Source organism: Camellia sinensis, chromosome 4, assembly GCF_055761805.1.
Source record: "Camellia sinensis isolate YWXY chromosome 4, ASM5576180v1, whole genome shotgun sequence".
Taxonomy (NCBI): Eukaryota; Viridiplantae; Streptophyta; class Magnoliopsida; order Ericales; family Theaceae; genus Camellia; species Camellia sinensis.
In genome coordinates this window covers 167,131,176-167,140,886 of record NC_138964.1, presented here as the reverse complement: position 1 = coordinate 167,140,886, position 9,711 = coordinate 167,131,176, and the positions used below count along the sequence as shown (strand labels likewise).

At 39.5% G+C, this 9,711-nt stretch overlaps 1 long non-coding RNA gene across 1 annotated transcript; it reads right to left on the bottom strand.

Annotated features, from left to right (window-relative positions):
- Nucleotides 1–800: 800 nt before the first annotated feature.
- On the bottom strand, nt 801–3,447 carry LOC114322157 (uncharacterized). The gene is made up of 3 exons (XR_003650587.2): nt 3,133–3,447; nt 2,114–2,204; nt 801–1,100 (listed from the first exon to the last, which is right to left on the bottom strand). It is a non-coding gene; the product is annotated as an uncharacterized LOC114322157 (long non-coding RNA).
- Nucleotides 3,448–9,711: the final 6,264 nt, after the last annotated feature.

The following is a 9,711-nucleotide window of genomic DNA, read 5'->3' as shown; positions in this document are numbered from 1 at the left end:
CTATCCTATTTAAATCACATCATCCTATTTAAGTCACATCATCTCTCTACAACATCACTTCAAACCCAACCCATATTTCATAAAAATTCAAAAACTGCACTTATTTAGATCACCCAAAACGAAGGATAAGGTACTGACGTGAGGGTCAAAACAAGTTTGGAGTACTTCATACAATATATTGTGCTAAAAATTTATTTATTTTTGGTTTTTCAAAAATACTTTTTAGAAAATTATACTTTCTTATTTTTTGTTTTTACTGAATTTTTTTAATATTTTAAACAATTTTTTTAATTTTTAGACACACATAATATAAATACACATAAAAAATATAATTTTTGTGAAAAAAATCTTTTAAAAATTCACTACATACCAAAAATATATTTTAAAAAATACTAGAATTCAATATATTTTTCATAATTTTTATGTATTTATTAATTTTTTAAAATATATTTTCACAATTTGTTTACTTTTTAGATACATCTAAGTAAGGTGCATCTAAAAAAATTTTAAAAAAAAATGCTTAAAATTTTAAAAATATTCACTAAAAACAAAAAAATAAGAAAAATAAAAAATTTAATTTTAAAAAATTTAATCCAAAAAACTCAAACCAAACACACATTCTTTCTCCAAGTCTTCTACCTAATATTTCTATTTTTGTAATTGTGTTCGGCTGTGTTTGTGTTGGCGCCAAATTTAAAACCACCAACTCAAAGGTGACATGTGACCGAAAACAAAGAGGTGGATTCTGCCAATTGAAAGATAACATGTGACAAGATTAGAAAGGAGCAAATACTAGGTCATAGAAGGTGTCACGTGACAACTCATAGCTTTGTTATATTTGAAGTTAAAGAGCAAAGCTGTAACTATTTCAATTTCAAGCAATTATAAAGAAGCAGCTAAAGTTTTGGAATTCAAATTCGGAGTAGAAAGAGGAAAAAGCTGCACGAATGTAGCTATATTGATGCAGATCATGGAGTTGAGGAGGATTCACCTCCTATCCAGCGCTTTACAGTCCGGTTCCTTCCAGCCATTCCACCAGATGGAAACGCGTGGCGTTTAGTAGATCTGAAGACACCAAGGAGGCCACGTCTATGGAGTTGCTGAGTTAACAAAACGACACCGAAATTAGTAGTTTTGGGTTAATGGAAGGTGACTAACGGAATGATTCAACACTTATAATAAATAAAATAGATAAATGATTTAATTTTTTTTTTAAATTTTTTTCTACCTTTTTGAACTGTTTGAACCTACCTCCGTGGGTCAATCGGTTGGTCGACCGGTAAAGGCAAATTTTTTTTTTTTACTTTTTGAACTGTTTGAACTAGGCCAATTTTGCATGTACTGGTCGACCGGTTGGTCAACCGGGTGGTCGACCAGGTGGTCATCCAAGTGGTCGACCCATGTGTAAAATTCTGAAGCTTTTCTGCTTCCCTTAGTCTAAGCCAATCTATTTTATAACAAATCAGATTTCCCTTAGTCTAAGCCAATGAAATTTTTAAAACAAATCTATTTTATAACAATCCAATTGTACAATCTCAGTGAATTCAACTCAACCACATTAGTGTTGTCCTGCAATACATCCTTATAAACAATCTCATACCCGCCTCATCAAATATGCTTATCAACAACAATATCTACAAAATAACTCTTGCGAGATATTCTTCATTGTCCCAAAAAAAAAATTTCATACCCAAAAAAAATCACAAAATCAACTCTTGCGAGATATTCCCACAGTCAGCTGCTAAATCTATTTCAATATGTTGAGAGGTGGAAATTTTTCTTTGGGAAGGAAGCATATGAGCACATGCACTTACTACAAGGGGATGGTTATGTGTTTCTACAAAATTGATAACTCTATACTTTCCAAATTGCCTAATTAATTTAATGCTCATCAAAGCACCACAACCGGTCCTTGTCTCCGCCCTAGGAATCCTTACAGCAAAATCTCTTTTATCAGATTTTCTAAGACCCTCCTTAGAACAAACAAATGTCCTTGAAATAATTTCACTGGTCTTACTTTTATGAGCATATTCTTTTCTAATACTAAATCCAACTCTTCCTCCATAAGAATTATAAAATTCATAAGCTGATTGTTCAGAGTCAAATTCCATACCTAATATGGATTTACATTGTGTATCATCCTCGCCATGAACATCCAATTGGGTAGCAATTGTTAAATCATCAATCTTCGATATATCCAATACCTAAAATGCAAAACAGTAAACATGATTTTTTATCTAATAAATATGTGAAAGCAGTACATGGTTTGATGTTCTTAAATGATATTGAGGCTCTGTTTTACACATTAATGTTCTGTTTCATATTATCTACTAAATTAATTTTTTCTTTTTCTAAATATTTGATTTGTGGAAAAATGATTGTCTTCTCCTAAATCAATAGAAAAACTTTACAAAAGTAACTAAAAGCCTAACCTTGATTGATATGACAAATTTGTTTCTGCTTAAGAGTGAAAAAAATCTTTTCAGTGAAATATAAGCATCATATACATACCAGATTTTAGGTGGGTTTTCTAAAATTACTAGATTTATGAGCATCATATATAAATGAGCATATATTAATGAGTTCTCAAACTGATAGACTATTGCTAATCTGTTCAGTGAAATATATAAATGAGATTTATTTGTGCTCATTTATAAATGAACATATATAAATAAGCATGAAAACTATTGCTTCTAGATTTTAGGTGGGTTCTCAGACAGACTAGCATATATATATATATATATATGAGAATCTAACTTCCAAATTTTCACCATGATTCACACCCATGTTTGCAAGTCCATGATTCATTGAGGCATTTCATCATACACTTGGAATGGATTTGAACCCAAAAAAAAAAAAAACGAAAATAAACTACTACAAATCTAACCTTTGGTGTTTACAATTGTTTGGGTAAACAAAGATTTTCAAATGATGGAGTCCAAGGATGGCGAAGCCTTCTACTATCGATTGATTATAAATGGAAAAAAAACTGAATCATAGATAGGGGACTGGGTTCTGAGAAAGAGAGAGAGAGGGAAGAAGGGATTGGGTTCTGAATTTATGAAAAAGGCGGGAGAAGGGATTTGAATCTGGATATGTAATTCAAAAAAAAAAAAACTTTCCGTTACATACCTCCATCTAGCCAAAACGATAGAACTTGGCGTCGTTTTGTTTGTTTCTTGAGCATCACAGACGTGGCTCCCTTTTCACCCGTCGGATTCGTTGTCGCCACGCGTCTCCATCTGGTGGAATGGCTGGAGGGAGCCAGACTGTAAAGCGCTGGAGAGGAGGTGAATCCAGTTGAGGAAGCAGTTGTTGGAGAATGAAAGGGCACATATAAATAGCTAAAGTGAAAGACAGAGAAGGCTCCGGAACAAATCAAAACACTGATCAATCACTTGTTTTTATATTTTTCTTGCTGTACACTTACAATTCATAGGAGAATGTTTTAACTTAGAATTTGTAACTAGTTTTTACCTTCGAAGTTGCCAAGACAATCAAGATAACAACAAGCGTAATTGAAATATTCAATTAATAATTTTTTGTCTCAATCTCCGCCTCTCATTTTGTTTCAAATTATTGTTGTATTTAATTCTCTTTTATCACTAATTAGTTCTCACTTAAACACAAACATTTAAATCGTCTTGATTAACATAAAAAGAACCTTTCACAATCCTTTGATCAGTTGTTTGGCTAGATGAATATATGTGAGGGTTATTCATTCCTTATTGGCACACATAAATTTACATTTTTAACATTCGAACTGCCAAAAAAAAATATATTTTTTAACACCCTTAGGCCCTATTTGTTTACAGAATATAAAGGCCGGATATGGCTGTGAGACAGGATATAATATTAGGTGAGTCCCATATGATTTTTTGTCTTTCTATATTCTGTGTTTGGTTGCTCCAGATATAGGGAGTTCAAAGAGTTTGGGGTTGCTACTGCATATGGTGCGCAGTAGTAACTATTGCACACCTTATTGGGACTATTTTAGGGCCTAATTCGATAATTTAAACCATTCACATTTTAGAAGTTATCGAGTAGAATATACCAATAAAAAATCACGTCAATTGGATATCGTTGGCTCTTTTATCGAATCACATTTGTATTTTTTTTAAAAAAAAGAAGATAAATGTAATTTGAAAAATAAAACTCAATGCAAATGTGATTTGATGAAAGAGATAACGATATTTGATCGACATGATTTTTTACAGGTATATTCTACTCGATAACTTCTAAAATATGAACGGTTTAGATTATCGAATTAGACCCCAAAATCGGCCCAATAAGTTGTGCAACAGTAGCTGCTGCGCACCATGCACAGCAGCAACCCTAAACACGAGTCCAAATAGTACATGATGCAAAAAGGGAGATATGCAATACCACCCCTCAAAATATTATATATCCCCCATCGTTGGATATAACTGATCTTTCATTCAGAGGTCAAAAACAATCACTAACAAAGTATAAGTGACCCCACAATATATATAATTTATCTCATATCTTACAATATATTTTATCCCATCTTTATTTTTAAGTGTTACATATTCTCTTAAAATCTTTATATCTAATTTGGACAATTAAATGGGATCTTAGTGAGACATGTTTTGTGTTTAATTAAAACATGGTGAGAAGACGACATTGGAAAAATGAACATCTTGAAGAGGGTGTGGATATAGAAGAAGAGGTTGCTTTGCCACAACCAGAGGTTACTGGTTGACCCTCCCGTCAAAATGGTCAAAAAATAATGAGTGGTGCGTAAAACTACTCAAAATCTGAAGTGGCATATGGTCGTCAAATGTTCCGCCACCAAACCACGAGCATACTACTTCCCATACATAGGTCATATTATGGTACACATTTCCTTGCAGAGACTGTACTATATGCTCTAATTTTTTAAATAATGAGATGTTTGAATCAACTTATATGTATTTTGATTAATTTTAAGATTTTGAAATTAATGATCGAGTAAATCTCTAAAGGCCCTAAGCTTTAGAATGTTTGGCCTTTGTGAAATTTAAATCTACGACCTCTTACGTAGTAAGTTCTTTGATTGCCTTCTCCTTCGACTAAACCTGTTAATATAATATTGTTAGTTTGTTAATGATATAGCTGTCTAGCTTTCTTGATTGATAATTGTATAGCTGGCTTTCTGCTTTCGGTGGTAATGGATTGGTATCCAATGTACATTGCTTCTCTCTATAAAGAGAGAGTTCCTTTCTCTTGTAATAATACAACACACAATACAGAAACACTCTTTGCTCTCTAGCTTCTTTTTCAAATTAATCTTTCATGGTATCAGAGCGCATAAACCTGTTCGAAATTTTCTCCTGAGTCCAACGGCACCAAGCCCGTTCTCAGAAAAGCCAACACGCGCCCACACGCGCCGCCCTTAGCCTCGGCGCGTCAACACGACCGCCACCACTCTCACACGCGCTCACACGCGCCAACTCCTGTCGCTCACTTCCGCCACGCGCTCACACGCGCCCACACGTCCGCGGCTCCCATACGCCGCGCCTGCTACCGTACGCGTACCGTGCGCCGCTTTGCTATTGTGCACCCGCGTGCGCCAAACCAGCTCCCGTGCGCCGCGCCTGCGCCTGTCTGCTAACGTGCGCCGTTGCCTTCCTGCTAACGTGCTCCTCCCTGCACTCTGCTAACGTGCGCCGCTGACATCATTGCTGACATCATCTCTGTCCAGCATACCTTTCCTTGCTATTTTCGACCTTCCGGACTCACTGGTACACTCTGTTTTACCAAATTTTGCTCCTACGGATCGATTTCTATTACTTTAACCCTACTCAACTAGTATTATGGATCGTCATGATGCCTCCCATCCCATTTCCGTCATTTTAAATGGTTCAAACTATGTTCTGTGGGCCCAAGCTATGTCCTCTTTCCTCAAAGGCAAGAAGCTCTGGCGAATTGTCACCGGGGATGTGGCTAAACCAGTAAAAGACAGTGCCAGTGCCACTACTGAAACTCCTGTTCATACTGCTACTTATGAAGACCAACTTGAGGAATGGGACAGTAAGAATTACCAAATCATTACCTGGTTTCGTAATACCTCTATTACCTCTATCAGTCTTCAATTTGGCCGCTTTCAGCTTGACTCTGTAACTACTCCTGCGAAAGACATCTGGGATTTTTTGAAAGAACGATACCAGACTACTGGTCTTGCTCATCAATATCAACTTCAGAACCAACTTCACCGCATGCGCCAAGAATCCACTCAGTCCATTAATGACTTCCTTTCGCAAATATACTCTGTTTGGGATCAGCTTGCTCTTTCCGAACCAGCATGGCATGACCCCGAAGATGCCGTTTTATTTACTATCCATCGCAACCAGCAAAGGTTGGTGCAATTTCTCATGGCTCTTACCTCATCTTTTGAGCCCGTACGTGCCTCTCTGCTTCATCGCCATCCATTGCCCACTCTTGAACAAGCAATTTCTGAGTTGCTCTCCGAGGAGACTCGTCTCGGTACTCTTCAAACTCATCATGTGGACTCTGTTCTTGCCACTCCTCCGTCCCGGCCATCCTTTCCCCAGCGGACTACTGCTTGCCTCTACTGTCAGAATCGGGGCCTGCCTTCAACCCATCTCCTGGTCCATTGCCCCGTCAGATCCTGCCGCTACTGCAACAAACTTGGTCCTGGCCATCTGCAACAGGATTGTTTTCGCAATCCCTCTCGCTCATCCTCCAATAGCCACTCCTCTCGCGGTGGCTCTTCCCGGGGAAACTTTCACCGTTCCGGCAATCAGTCTCATCACACTGCTGCTGCTGCTTCCGGGAATCAGTCTCATCACACTGACACTGCCACCTCTGCCGGGTTCTCTGAGTCACCTACTCCATCTACCCCTCACTTTTCTCCAACAGATGTAGAGGCCATGCTCAAACAGCTTCTCTCCCCATCTGGTACACCTCCTCCTACTGCTTTGTCTGTCATTCCAGGTAACTCTTCTTGGTATTTTGACTCTGCCTGTTGTAATCATATGACCTCCAGTTCTACTATTTTTTCTTCCTTATCTTCCTCTCCTCCTATTCCCTCAATACATACTGCTGATGGTTCTCTCATGTCTGTTCGTCATGTTGGTACTGTTTCCACCTCTTCTTTATCCATACCTCACGTTTATCATATCCCTGCTCTTACCTTAAACCTTATTTCCATTGGTCAATTATGTGAACTTGGTCTAACTGTCACATTTTCTGCTACTGATTGTTTGGTACAGGACCCTCAGACAGGGCAGACTATTGGGATCGGCCGTAAGCATGGACGTCTCTATGAACTCATTCACCTTCATGTTCCTGCCTCCCCTCAAATTGCTGCTCCTACATCTACTTCATCATTATCTCCCTTTCATCTTTGGCATTGTCGCTTAGGGCATATTTCTGTTAATCGCTTAAGGTCTTTGGTTTCTAGTGGACAGTTGGGTCATGTAATTCCCGATAATTTCGATTGTATACCCTGTCAACTGGCCAAACAACCTGCTTTATCATTTAATAAAAGTACTTCTGTTTCTCTTGCACCTTTTGATCTTATACATTCGGACATTTGGGGACCCTCACCTACTACTACTATGGGGGGATCCCGCTATTTTGTTGTTTTTATTGATGATTTTTCCCGGTTTACTTGGCTTTTTCTCATGAAACATAGGTCTGAATTGAAACACATTTATTATCGTTTTGCACAAATGGTCCACACCCAATTCTCCAAAACCATCAAAATTTTTCGCTCTGACAATGCTATGGAATATCGGGATTCAGATTTCCTTTCCTTTCTTCAGCATCATGGTACATTGCCTCATCGTTCCTGTGCTGGCACATCCCAGCAAAATGGCCGCGCTGAACGGAAACATAGGCACATTCTTGACACTACTCGCGCTCTCCTTCTCTCTTCTTCCTGCCCTGAAAACTTTTGGGGCGAAGCTGCCCTCACTGCTGTTTACACTATCAACTGTTCTCCTACACCTGTCATCCATAATCAAACTCCCTTTGAACGTCTGCATGGCACTCCCCCTCCATACGCCAATCTCCGGGTTTTTGGTTCTGCCTGCTTTGTTCTACTTCAATCCCATGAACACACCAAACTTGAACCTCGCTCTCGTCTTTGTTGCTTTCTTGGGTATGGCATTGAACATAAAGGCTTCCGCTGTTGGGATCCTCTCTCTAAACGTCTTCGTATCTCCCGCCATGTCGTTTTCTGGGAACACCAAATGTTTTCCTCGTTATCCTCTTTTCACTTACCCGGTCTTTCCACTACTGCACTATTTACTGATCCTTCCATCGATCTTTTCTCTGCTGATTTTGATACAGGTTCCTCCTCCATCGAGACGCCCGTGCTCACCTCTGATCCTGTCCAGCCTGCTCTCCCTGAAGGTCTACCTCTTGCAACCACACCTCCTTCTCCACCGGCTCTTCCTCCCACCGATCCTCCTCCGGGTCAACCACGCCGGGTAACTCAACCTCCTATCCATCTTCGTGATTATATTGTTGGATCTGCTGCCTTCTCTACTTATGAACCTACCTCCTATCGTGAGGCTTGTACTAATCCTCTTTGGCAGCAAGCTATGACTGATGAACTTCATGCCTTGGATAAAGCTCATACTTGGGATCTTGTTAATCTTCCTCCTGGCAAGACTGCAATTGGCTGCAAATGGGTTTACAAAATCAAAACACATTCTGATGGCTCTATTGAACGCTACAAAGCTCGTCTTGTTGCCAAGGGCTTCAACCAAGAATATGGCATTGATTATGAGGAGACATTCTCTCCTGTTGCTCGGCTTACATCTGTTCGCAGTTTACTTGCTGTTGCTACTGCTCGCCACTGGGGGCTCTTTCAGATGGATGTCAAAAATGCTTTCCTCAATGGTCATCTCCTTGAGGAGGTCTACATGCAACCTCCACCAGGGTCCACTTTTCAACCTCATCAGGTTTGCAAACTACAGCGTGCTCTCTATGGTCTCAAGCAAGCACCTCGTGCTTGGTTTGCTACGTTCAGTTCTACCATTCTTGACTTCGGATTCACCTCTAGTTCCTATGACTCTGCTCTCTTTATACGGACTACTGCTCATGGTACTACTCTTCTTCTTCTGTATGTGGATGATATGATTATCACTGGTAATGATACAGCTGGTATTCTCCACCTCAAACAATTTCTCCACCAACAATTTGAGATGAAGGACCTTGGTACTCTTAACTACTTCTTAGGCCTTGAAGTCTCTCATGATTCTACTGGTTCCTATTTGTCCCAGGCCAAATATGCATCCGATCTTCTGGCTCGTGCTGGTATTACTGATTGCAAAACTGCCTCTACTCCGATTGATCCTCAGATTCGTCTCACTCCTCTCGATGGCACTCTTCTCTCTGATGCTACTCTTTATCGCCAGCTCGTCGGCAGTCTTGTCTATCTCACAGTCACTCGTCCTGACATTGCCTATGCTGTTCACATTGTCAGTCAGTACATGTCGGCTCCTCGCACTCCCCACTATACTGCTCTACTCCGCATCCTTCGCTACCTCAAAGGCACTCTGTTCCATGGTCTTCACTTCTCGGCTTCTTCCTCTCTTGACCTACGTGCCTTTTCCGATGCTGATTGGGCTGGGGATCCTACGGATCGACGCTCCACCACGGGATTCTGCTTCTTCTTAGGGGATTCTCTTCTTGCTTGGCGTAGCAAAAAACAATCTCTCACTGCCCGCTCTAGCA